The sequence below is a fragment of the Macaca nemestrina genome, chromosome 15 (genome assembly GCF_043159975.1).
Source record: "Macaca nemestrina isolate mMacNem1 chromosome 15, mMacNem.hap1, whole genome shotgun sequence".
Taxonomy (NCBI): Eukaryota; Metazoa; Chordata; class Mammalia; order Primates; family Cercopithecidae; genus Macaca; species Macaca nemestrina.
The window spans coordinates 103,346,288-103,359,418 of record NC_092139.1 but is presented as its reverse complement, the minus strand read 5'-3'; the positions used below and the strand labels follow the sequence as shown (position 1 = coordinate 103,359,418).

Below are 13,131 nucleotides of genomic sequence, written 5' to 3'. Positions count from 1 at the left end.
ATAAATATATAAAAATATATATATGGAGATGGGAATTCGCCATGTTGCCCAGGCTGATCTCTAACTCCTGAGCTCAAACAATCCACCCTCCTTGACCTCCCAAAGTGCCAGGATTACAGGCGTAAGCCACTGCACCTGGCCTTCTCAGGGTGTCTCTTAACATGAGAAGTACACATGCCTGACACTCAGCATCCCACCTCTAGAAACTCACCCACCACAGACACAACACAACAGCAGGTACACAGACAAATGTGTACAGATGTTCATCCAGTTATTTGAAGTTGTATAAAGGAAATGGAAACAATTTGAAAAATCCATGTCTGGGACTGTTTACATGAAAATAGAGCAATACAAAATAAAGGCTTATGGATGTGAAAAGGAACGAGGCAAATCTATGTAAAACTGACCTAGAAAGATGTCTAGGATATATTAAGCAAAATAAAATAGGTTGAAGAAAATGTTCTTTATATTCTTTTCTCATTTTTTTTAAAGTACTATATATGTGATGTAGGAGTAGGGGAATATTCTCGAAGGAGATACACCAAATGTGAACAGGCTTAGGGAGTGAGATTTAGGGCTGGGGTGACAAAATACTTTTGCACTTTTCACTCATCTATGTTATTGAGCTTTGTTACCATAGTAACATGTTAGTTTTATAATAAAAGCCAATAGAAGCCAGGCATGGTGGCTCACGCCTGTAATCCCAGCACTTTGGGAGGCTGAGGCAGGCAGATCACCTGAGGTCAGGAGTTTGAGACCAGCCTGGCCAACACGGTGAAACGCTGTCTCCACTAAAAATACAAAAATTAGCCGGGCACGGTGGGGGCACCTGTAGTCCCAGCTACTCGGGAGGCTGAGGCAGGAGAATCTCTTGAACCCAGGAGGTGGAGGTTGCAGTGAGCTGAGATTGCACCACTGCACTCCAGGCTGGGTGACAGAGCGAGACTCCGCCTCAACAACAACAAAAGCCAACAGAATAAAAAGAGTTTAATAATGAGATTTATTATTCATTTTTTATCATTATAAAATCTCCAGCTTGTACAGTAATGCATGGGGTGCTGGGAATGCTGCCAAGCACATGGTAAGACAAAGAAAGTCTGACAAATTCATACTATTAAATATTCATATTGTCTTCTTTGTTTGTTTGTTCTGTGTAAGTTTTTCTAACTTGTTATTTTGGCCTTTTGTGTCCTATTTATTTCAGGCTATCTCTTAGATGTAGAAAATTACTCAAATCTGATTTTGATACTCTTCTTCATGTTATTCATATTCATATTAATTTTCTGTTATAATTGTTCAACTTTGATTTGTCGCATGATTTTAGGCATTCTGCTTTGTATTTCTTTGCTCTCCTCTATGCTCTACATAGATAGGTACGGTGCAGAGGTTTCAGCTGATGCAGCGAGTGGTTTATTGTGGCAGCCCGGAGCTTCACCTTGAAGGTAGAGATGTGTCTTATCTGTGCTTTCCTGCCTATTCTGTGTATGACCAGTAAATGGCAGATACTGAACAACACTTAGAATAAGACTTCATTGTTCATGACACTAAGTTTTGTTTCCTTATGTATGTATGTGTGTATGTATTTAATTTTTGATACACAGTCTTGCTCTGCGGCCCAGGCTGGAGTGCAGTGGCATGATCTCAGCTTTGCAACCTCTGCCTTCCTGGTTCAAGCGATTCTCCTGACTCAGCCTCCCGAGTAGCTGGGATTATGGGTGTGCACCACCATGCCCAGTTAATTTTTGTATTCTTAATAGAGACGGGGTTTCACCACGTTGACCAGGCTGTCGACCTCCTGGCCTCAGGTGATCCATCCGGCCACTTCAGCCTCCCAAAGTGCTGGGATTAAAGTTCTGAGCCAGTGAGCCCAGCTGACACTAAGTTTTTTATGTTTAAAATATTGCTCAGCCCTCCCTGCTGTACCAGGCTAGAATAGATCTTGGGAGATGACTCTATTACACTTTATTTTGGGGAGGAGGCAAGAAGGGAGTGAGCAGGCCTGAGACCCAGCAAAGGCAGAGGATGATCAAATAGCGGGAGTGGGAGAACCACTGGACGGGTTCTGGGTCTGTCCATGAAACGGGCTCATAGTTTCCTTCCAGTTAAAATCATCTCCTATGCAACTTTTGTGCTTTATACATAGGATGAGAGGTCAAACAACGCCAACTTGTGCTTGATTATGTACACAGCTATTTCACGAACCATCATATTTCATAATCGATCCATTTCTGATAATTTAAAAATGCGTCTTCCACTGAGAAAGCTCAGAATATCACACTGAGGGGTGAGAAAGAACTGCCCTTCTCCCCCTGCTTTGCCTCACATCTCCCAAAGAGGGCGTTAGACTCTTCTGAGTGGTTTTCATTACAAGACACGTGTCCCAGGGGGTCACCTTTAGTGGACACTGTGGCCACTGTGCTCAGCGATCACACACAGATGCAAGGAGCCTGCTCCTCGCTCCTGCCTCCTCTCTTAACATGGAGTTTGAGTTCATTTATCTTGCTTTCTCACCTCTTCTCAACCAGGCACCCTGCACTCATCGCTGGAGGACAGAGTGGTCCTGAACTTGGAGTCTGGTTTTAGAGAGAGGGAGAGGCTCGTATAGACCTAAGCCATGCAGTTCAGTCCATTCTGCCAGAGAGCTCCGCTCTGGAGAGTCGGCCCCATGCCAGAAGGTAAAATGAGGCATTGTCCTTTTCTGCTGCTACTGTTTGCCATTGTCCCTCATGCTAACGTGCCCCTCGGGGACCGTGTAGTGAGAAGGCATGGCTGGGCCAAAAACAAATCTGGAATTCTCGACCACACAATCAGATAACAGTGCCTGGACTGACCACAAAACTGAACCCATTAAGAGTTGCAGGCGTGGCCGGGCGTGGTGGCTCATGCCTGTAATCCCAGCACTTTGGGAGGCCGAGGTGGGTGGATCACAAGGTCAGGAGATCGAGACCATCCTGGCAAACACAGTGAAACGCCGTTTCTACTAAAAATACAAAAAATTAGCCGGGCGTGGTGGTGGGCGCCTGTAGTCCCAGCTACTCGGGAGGCTGAGGCAGGAGAATGGTGTGAACCTAGCAGGCGGAGGTTGCAGTGTGCCGAGACCGCGCCACTGCACTCCAGCCTGGGCGACAGAGCCAGACTTTGTCTCAAAAAAAAAAAAAAAGAGTTGCAGGCGCAGGAGGGATAACACAGATTTTTTTTTTTTTTTTTTTTTGGAGACAGAATCTTGCTCTGTCACCCAGGCTGGAATGCAGTGGCGTGGTCTCAGTTCACTGCAACCTCCGCCTCCCAGGTTCAAGCGATTCTCCTGCCTCAGCTTTCCGAGTAGCTGGGATTACAGGTGTGCACCACCATGCCTGGCTAATTTTTGTATCTTTAGTAGAGATGGGGTTTTACCATGTTGGCCAGGCTGGTCTTAAACTCCTGACCTCAAGTGATCCACCTGCCTCAGCCTCCCAAAGTGCTGGGATTACAGGCTTGGCCAGTACGGCCAACACAGATGTTGTATTCTGACTTGAGTATGTATCCGCATCTGAGGTCCGTGAAGTATAGTCACCATAGCTAAGGAAACCAGGATGACAGGTCTCTAATTGTAGGAGGAGCGTGAGCAGAATCTCATGGGAAATAGGGCAGGAAAGGGACTTTAGTTCCTCACCTTCACTTTCGGACCCGGGAACAGCCACATCCAGTACCTCAAGTCACTTCATAATCTCTAGCATCTCCCATCGTAGGTGGGGACAGTGAGCTGGGGTCAAGAGAACTTACTGAACAGGGGAGGATTACCTGGGTGGATTTTGGTTGGCGCTGCCGTCATGGTGTCTCTGAGGATCCCTTGGCGCTTCTCTCTCTGCAGGTGACAATGGATCCTGGGCTGGAAGAGATGCAGCTTCCCCTCCTAAAGAAGAAAACCAACCCCACAGTCATTCAGAGAGGCAATGAGTGGCTGGGCGCCATATGGAGCTGAGGCCTGGTGACTCCAAGATGGGAATTTGTAAACATAAAATCCATGGAGGATGGAGAGCTTGAAGAGGAGAAGAGCACTGAGGCTGGAGCTGGGAAACACCAATGGTAGGTGGAGGGGTCGAGGAATAACTCAGAGGAAGCTGCCCCAGAGAGGGTGCAGGGAGGGACCCCAGCATCTGTTTCTTTTGCTGTCAAGCCTCTCACTGTCTCCATCATAATACAGTAACTCTCAGAAGTGCTTGCAAAGACTTCTGGTTTGAACATGAATGGATCACATTCTCAATTTCTCTTCTTTCAAAAATTACCCATAAGCAGCAAGGAAAATGAAACAGATACCATCTATTAGAGACTAGGGGAAATAGATAAACTAGATTAAAAGGATGCCGAAAGCAATGGGAATGAGCAGGGCTTTGGGAGGAAGAGGAGAGAGGATGTTGATAAATGCAAATTTCAGGTGAGGGGTATCCCCAAAGTGCAACAATAAAACTCTGTGTTCAAAATAGTAAGACTAAGGTGTACAGGTTGGCAGTGAATCCGGATTGGTTTCACAAAGCAGTGAAAAGATATGACTAAATGAGGAAACACAGTGAGACAAGCCATATTTGTAGGAAGCAGTTTGTTTTTGAGGCAGAGAGGGGAAAACACCTCACATTGTGAACAATCTGAAAACTGCCAATTCCATTGCTGGGGAGAAATATATACTAGAAATTCAGGTGGAAGGCGTAGGTCATAAAGAACAGTTCTGCTATCCTAGAACACAGTCCTGGCATTTTTCTGTTTAATTTTCCCTAAGTAACTGGCCTATGAAAAGAAGAAAAGCCATCAACACAAGGTCTACACAAAAAAAACATTAATAACAAAAAACCTCAATTTTTAAAATGGACAAAGGACGTGAATAGGTATTTCTCCCAATACGTGTCAATGAGCATGTGAAAAGATGCCCAGCGTCTCTAATCATTAGGAAAATGCGAATCAAAACCACAATGAGGTTAGGCACGGTGGCTTATGCCTGTAATCCCAATATGTTGGGAGGCTAAGGTGGGAGGATCGCTTGAGGCTAGGAGTTCAAGACCAAGCTGGGCAACAACGGCAACACTCTGTCTCCACAAAAAATTAAAAAATAATAATTATTTTGAAAACCACATGAGATACCACTTCACGCTTATGCGGATGACTCTTACCAAAAAATAAAAATGAGCCGGGTGTGGTGGCTCACGTCTGTAATCCCAGCACTTTGGGAGGCTGAGGTGGGTAGATCACCTGAGTTCAGGAGTTCAAGACCACCCTGGCCAACATGGCCAAACCCCGTCTCTACTAAAATACAAAAATTAACCAGGTGTGGTGGTGACGCCTGTAAACCCAGCTACTCGGGAGGCTGAGGCAGGGGAATCACTTGAACCTGGGAGGCAGAGGTTGCAGTAAGCTGAGATCACACCACTGCACTCCAGCCTGGGCGACAAGAGCAAAACTCCGTGAGGGAGGGAAGGAAGGAAAGAAGGGAAGGAGGGAGGGAGGGAGGGAGGGAGGGAAAGAAAGAAAGAAAAACATGGTGAGATATATATTGTGGAGAAGTTGGAATGCTTGTGAATTGCCGGTTGGAGTGGAAAATAATGCAGCTGCTGTGTAAGATAGCTGGTCCATAAAAAACAACACGTTTTTCACCCTGTGTGAACCAACAGTGTGGTTCCTCAAAAAATTAAAAATAAAACTAACATATGATCCAGCAATTCCACTTCTCCATATATATATATACCCAAAAGAATTGAAAGCAGGGTCTCAAAGAGATATTTGTATACCAATGGTTATAGAAGAATTATTCACAATAGCCAAAATGTGGAAACAAGTCAACTGTCCATTGATGGATGAATGGATGAACAAAAGATGATACATATACACCATGAACTATTATTCCTCCTCAAGAAAGAAGGACATCTTTTTTTTTTTTTTTTTTTTTTTTTTTGAGACGGAGTCTCGGCCTGTCGCCCAGGCTGGAGTGCAGTGGCGTGGTCATGGCTCACTACAAGCTCCACCTCCCTGGTTCACAGCATTCTCCTGCCTCAGCCTCCCGAGTAGCTGGGACTACAGGCACCTGCCACCACGCTCGGCTAATTTTTTGTATTTTTAGTAGATACGGGATTTCACCGTGTTAGCCGGGATGGTCTCAATCTCATGACCTCATGATCCAACCGACTCGGCCTCCCAAAGTGCTGGGATTACAGGCGTGAGCCACCACGCCCGGCCTGTTGTTGTTTGAGACAGAGTTCCACTATTGTTGCCCAGGCTGGAGTGCAATGGCACGATCTCGGCTCACTGCAACCTCCCCCACCCGGCTTCAAGCGATTCTCCTGCCTCAGCCTCTCGAGTAGCTGAGATTACAGGCATGTGCCACCATGCCCGGCTAATTATCTTTTTATTTTTAGTAGAGACGGGGTTTCACCATGTTGGCCAGTCTGGCCTTGAACTTCTGACCTCAGGTTATCCACCCACCTTGGCCTCCCAAAGTGTTGGGATTACAGGCCTGAGCCACAGTGCCTGGCCAGAAGGAAGTTCTGACCTATGCTACAGCATGGATGAACCTTAAAGACATTCTGCTAGGTGAAATAAGCCACTCACAAAAGGACACATGCTGTAGGATTCCCCTCATATGGGATTCTTAGGGTAGTCAAATTCATGAAGCTAGGGAGAGGAGTGGTGGTTGCCAGGGGCTGGGGGAGGGGAATGAGGAGTTATGTTTACTTGGGGCAAAGTTTCAGTTTTGCAAGAGTTCTGTGGATGGTGGTGGCCATGGCTGCACAACAATGTGAGTGCACCTAATGCCACTGACCTGTACACTTAACAATGCTTGAGCCGGGCGCGGTGGCTCACGCCTGTAATCCCAGCACTTTGGGAGGCCGAGGCGGGCGGATCACAAGGTCAGGAGATCGAGACCACGGTGAAACCCCGTCTCTACTAAAAATACAAAAAATTAGCCGGGCGCGGTTGTGGGCGCCTGTAGTCCCAGCTACTCGGGAGGCTGAGGCAGGAGAATGGCGTGAACCCGGGAGGCGGAGCTTGCAGTGAGCCGAGATCGCGCCACTGCACTCCAGCCTGGGCGACAGAGCGAGACTCCGTCTCAAAAAAAAAAAAAAAAAAAAAACAATGCTTGAAATAGAAAACTTTAGGTTATATATATTTCACTATAATTAAAATGAATATATATATATATACATACACACACACACACACATTTATAGGCATTTAAGTATATAGACAAAAAGGGATTGGGTGAGGTGGCTCACACCTGTGATGCTAACACTTCAAGAGGCCAAAGCGGGAGGATCACTTGAGCCCAGAAGTTCAAGACCAACCTGGGCAACAAAGTGAGATCCTGTCTCTATTTAAAAAAAAAAAAAAAAAAAAAGAATAAAAAAGAAAAAAATTAGCCAGGTGTAGTGGTGCACACCTGTAGCCCAGCTACTTGGGAGATTGAAGTAGGAGGATTGTTTGAGCCTGGGAGATTGAGGCTGCAGTGAGCCGCAATTACAGCACTGCACTCCAGCCTGGGCAACAGAGCAAGACCCTGTCTCAAAAAAAAAAAACAAAAAAAAACCAGAAAGACCTAAAGACAGACAGCAACAACAGCAAAAACAAAGGGCAGATAAAGAACACTCACCAGGGCCGGGCGCGGTGGCTCACGCCTGTAATCCCAGCACTTTGGGAGGCCGAGACGGGCGGATCACGAGGTCAGGAGATCGAGACCATCCTGGCTAACAGGGCGAAACCCTGTATCTACTAAAAAATACAAAAAACTAGCCGGGCGAGGTGGCGGGCGCCTGTAGTCCCAGCTACTCGGGAGGCTGAGGCAGGAGAATGGCGTAAACCCGGGAGGCGGAGCTTGCAGTGAGCTGAGATCCGGCCACTGCGCTCCAGCCCGGGTGACAGAGCCAGACTCCGTCTCAAAAAAAAAAAAAGAACACTCACCAGAAATGTGCTGCCAGCAAGCTGATGGAAACTATCATTCTTCTATAATTAATTTTATTAAAGTTGGTGAAGCAATTTCCCCTACAATGTAAGAGCATAAAACAGAGACGTGAGGGCTCAGAAGAAACATGGCAAGGTAACAGGAGGAAAGTAAATGGAAGCTGGTGGAGTTTAGGAAAGAAGAGAACAGAAAAATAAACTCATTACAAAAAATCAATGCTCATTGGATTTTATACAAGAGAAAATAGACACTATTAAGAAAAAGACATAGAAGACAGGGATGAAGTTAAAATAAAGTACTGAGAAAAAGTTTAACAAAAACATATGGAAAAGGTAGGAATTTTGCTAATGCCAACATAAGGTCCTTGGAATCCTCAAAGAAGAAAACTGGAAAATGTGAACAGAACAAATATTTAAAGATAAAATTCAAGAAATATTTCTAGATATAAGAGAGCACAGTAGGTCCCAGGAAAAATGGTTGCTGAATGGTGGCAGCAGGCAAAATGTAATGAAGTTACTAGATTTCAGATACAACAAAGGAATTTCTTGAGCAATGAAGCATGTTGGTGTCAGACTTTCCAGAACATTTAGCACAGAAACAACAGACTGGCACCTACAATAGCCGTGAAAATAGAAACTCTCAGAAGTGTGTGTGTGTGAAAATTTTGTGTGTTTTATACCTTAGTATAATTTTTTTGACATGCTAGTAGTTCTTCAGAGCATAGAAGAAAAGACATTTTGATTCATAATACTATCTTAGTTTTGTTTTTTAGAATCTAGATACTGATAAAGATGATATCTTTTTAGCTTTTTATTCGAAACCTGCATACACATGTTTTGCATGTTCTTGATAACAAATGTCAACACTTTGATAAGCAAAAGGAAGTGAACACAGGTCATTTCAAGTCCACCACCCGTGGTAACCACCATCCACACTAATCTTTTGACTGACATATCATTTAACAAAAAAAAAAAGACTTGACATCCATTTTCTCATGTACCACTCAAAATAACATTGAAGGTAAGCACATTTGTTACTCGCATTGTGTAGCCAAGGAAATTAAAGTTCATCTGGTTGAAGTACTTACCTGGGTCACCCCCTGTTGTCACAGTCTGTAGGCGCAGGGTAGCTACCTCGAGAGATCCACATTTTGTTCCTGTATGGGTCTGCACGTGACAGTAACTGGAATTTCAGGCAGATGAGCTGAGGCAGCTTTGAGCAAGGAGTCCAAGGGTTCGGGCCACTGTTGACCACTGCCTGCCCCTATAAATATATAACCACTCAAGGGAGTTGCATAAATATTCTGGTCTTCTCATCAGAAAAAATCAGCACAGAGGAAAGCGTATATTTACCTTGGAACAGAACCATGACCATGGACAGCTCTGCCCCTTCTGCCCTTTTTAATCCAAGCAATGTTTGTGAAGAGCACAGATGTGACCCTGAAGGTTCTTGACAAACCAGCACTGCCCAGACCACCGTGTAAATGATTCCCTGGAGACCTTATCAAATTGCTGATTGTGTTTCAGGAGGTCTTGGACAGGACAGGGCCTGGAATTCTTTTTTTTTTTTTGAGATGGAGTTTCACTCTTGCTGCCCACGCTGGAGTGCAGTGTTGCAATCTCGGCTCACTGCAACCTCCACGTCTCAGGTTCAAGCGATTCTCCTGCCTCAGCCTCCCAAGTAGCTGGGACTACAGGTGCATGCCACCACTCCCAGCTAATTTTTGTATTTTTAGTAGAGACAGGGTTTCACCATGTTGGCCAGGCTGGTCTCGATTTCTTTTTTTTTTTCTTTTTGAGATGGAGTCTTGTTCTGTCTCCCAGGCTGGAGTGCAGTGGTGCGATCTTGGCTCACTGCTACCTCTGTCTCCTGGGTTCAAGCAATTCTCCTGCCTCAGCCTCCCAAGTAGCTAGGACTACAACTGCGTGCCACCATGCCCAACTAATTTTTTTGTATTTTCAGTAGAGATGGGATTTCACTGTTGCTCAGGTTGGCCTCGAACTCTTAACCTCAAATGATCCACCTGCCTTGGCCTCCCAAACTGTTGGGATTACAGGCATGAGCCACCGCGTCCAGCCGGAATTCTGTATTTTTAACCGAACTCCCAAATGACATGGATGCTGTCAGTCTTGAAGAGAACAGAATAGTCAGGTGGTAAGAAACCCTCCTCCAGGGCACCGTGGCTCTCAGGCTAAGGCCAAGGGCTTTTTCTGTGGTTTCCATGGCTTGATGAGAGGCCCCCCACCACTCTCTACCCTCCTCCTTCACTCTCGTTACTGAACAGTCCCTTGATCAACAAAAGGCCCATTTCCAGCAAACATGAAGAACTCCTATAATTATTAAGAAGAAGATAAATAGTTCAATAGAAAAGTGATTGAGAAACTTGAATAGGTACTTGACAAAAGATATCCAATGGCCAGTAAATATTTGAAAAGATGCTCAACCTCATTAGTGCAGTCATTCATCACCTAACGAAGGGGACACATTCTGAGAAACGCATCCTTAGGCAATTTCATCATTGCACAAACATCACAGAGTGTATTTACACAAACCTAGGTGGTCTGGCCTATTCCATGCCTAGGCTACGTGGTATGGACCATTGCTCCCAGGCTACAGGCCTGTACAGCACGCGCTTGTACCGAATATTGCAGGCAACTGTAACACAATGGTAAGTATTTGTGTCTCTAAACATCTCTAAATATAGAAAAGGGACAGTAAAAATATGATATAAAAGATTAAAATGGGCTGGGCAAGGTGGCTTACACCTGTAACCCCAGGACTTTGGGAGGTCGAGGCTGGCGGATCACCTGAGGTCAGGAGTTTGAGACAAACCTGGCCAACATGATGAAACCCTGTCTGTACTAAAATAAAAAATTAGCTGGGTGTGGTAGCGCATGTCTGTAATCCCAGCTACTTGGGAGGCTGAGGCGGGAGAATCATTTGAACCCAGGAGGCAGAGGTTGCAGTGAGCTGAGATCGTACCACTGCACTCCAGCTCGGGTGACAGAGTGAGACTCAATCTCAGAAAGAAAAAAAACTGCATTATAATTTTATGGGAGCACTATTGTATATGCAGTTCATCTTTGACCAAAACGCCGTTATGCAGTGTGTGACTGTAATTTGTATTTCTTTTTTTTCTTTTTTTTTTTTTTTTTGCTTAAAGACTAGTGTGATAGTATGTAATTTACAATTAGGCAAGTGCAAATTAAAAGCGCAATGATAGACACGCCCTTCCCAGGCTGTGAAGCGTCATCACTTGGTGAAGACCTGCCCTCTGCACACCAGGGAGACCCCAGACCTTCCAGGCCAGTGTCTGACAGCACTCACAGGCCTGACTCTTCGTCAAAGTCCTACAGAGCCCTAAGATCTCATTGCAATGAAAAATGCCTTACATCATCAGCTCCCAGGCCAGACAACCCGGAGGAGTCTGAAACGGGAGGAGTCTGAAAGGGGAAAAGGGGATGTGTTGCGGGAAGTCAGGGACCCTGAACGGAGGGACCGGCTGAAGCCGCGGCAGAAGAACATAAATTGTGAAGATTTCATGGACATTTATTAGTTCCCCAAATTAATACTTTTATAATTTCTTATGCCTGTCTTTACTGTAATCTCTGAACATAAATTGTGAAGATTTCATGGACACTTACCACTTCCCCAATGAATATCCTTGTGATTTCCTATGCCTGTCTTTACTTCAATCTCTTAATCCCGAAATCTTCTTTGTAAGCTGAGGAGGATGAATGTCGCCTCAGGACCCTGTGATTGTATGAACTGCACAAATTGTTTGTAGAGCATGTGTGTTTGAGCAATATGAAATCTGGGCATCTTAAAAAAAGAACAGGATAACAGCGATGTTCAGGGAACAAGAGTGGTAACTTTGAACTGGCCGTCAGTGAGCCAGACGGAACAGAGCTATATTCCTCCTCTTTCATAAGCAAATAGGAGAAATATCGCTGAATTCTTTTTCTCAGCAAGGAACATCCCTGAGAAAGAGAATGCACCCTGAAGGTAGGCTTATAGTATGGCCCCTTTTTAAGGCTACCTTTTTAAGGCGACCCGTCAAAGCCGAAGCCGATGGGATGAAATAAGCCCCGGTCTCCTACAGTGCTCCCAGGCTTATCAGGTGGACAAAAATTCCCACCTAATAAATTTTGGTCAGACAGGTTATCTGCTCTCAAACCCTGTTTCCTGGTAAGATGTTATCAGTGACAATGCGTGCCCCAAACTTCATTAGCAATTTTAATTTCACCTCATCCCGTGGTCCTGTGATCTCACCCTGCCTCCACTTGCTTTGTGGTATTTTATTATCTTGTGAAGTATGTGATCTCTGTGACCCACACCCTATTCGTGCACTCCCCCCCCTTTTGAAAATCGCTAATAAAAACTTGCTGGTTTTACCGCTCGGGGAGCATCACGGATCCTGCCGACATGTGATGTCTCCCCCGGACACCCAGCCTTACATTTATCTCTCTTGTGCTCTTTCCCTTTATTTCTCAACCCAGCCAAGACACTTGGGAAATAGAGAAGAACCCACGTTAAACACTGGGAGCGGGTTCTCCCGATAGGTAGTGATGCCCAGGAGAAACCCACGGAGTTGCATCACCTGGGGGTGCTGGCCCATCCTCAGCGGGGTTTCTTTACTGAGACCCTCTCTGGGCTGGAGATGCTCATGTCCAAACTGGGACCTGCAGGTGCCTCTCCAGAGGCTTCAAAGTCTCCTTGAAGAGGCCGGGCGCAGTGGCTCACACCTGTAATCTCAGCACTTGGGGAGACGGAAACAGGCACATCACTTGACATCAGGAGTTCGAGACCAGTCTGGCTAACATGGTGAAATCCCGTTTCTACCCAAAAATACAAAAATTAGCTGGGCATGGTGGTGCAAGCCTGTAGTCCCAGCTAATCAGGAAGCTGAGGCAGGAGAATCACTTGAACCTGGGAGGTGGAGGTTTCACTGAGCCAAGATCACGCCACTGCACTCCAGCCTGGGCGACAAAGTGAGTGAGACACTCTCTCAGAAAAAAAAATTAGCCAGGCGTGGTGGCGGGTGCCTGTAGTCCCAGCTGCTGGGGAGGCTGAGGCAGGAGAATGGCGTGAACCCAGGAGGCAGAGCTTGCAGTGAGCCGAGGTCGCACCACTGTACTCGAGCTTGAGTGACAGAGTGAAACTCCGTCTCAAAAAAAAAAAAAAAAAAAAAAGTCTGGAAGCAAGCAGCA

General features: G+C 45.6%; 1 long non-coding RNA gene across 1 annotated transcript; it reads left to right on the top strand.

Moving 5' to 3' along the window:
* The first annotated feature begins 3,787 nt into the window (after positions 1-3,787).
* LOC139358722 (uncharacterized) lies at positions 3,788-12,383 on the top strand. Its single transcript, XR_011614117.1, has 2 exons — positions 3,788-4,065; positions 11,085-12,383. It is a non-coding gene; the product is annotated as an uncharacterized lncRNA (long non-coding RNA).
* Positions 12,384-13,131: the final 748 nt, after the last annotated feature.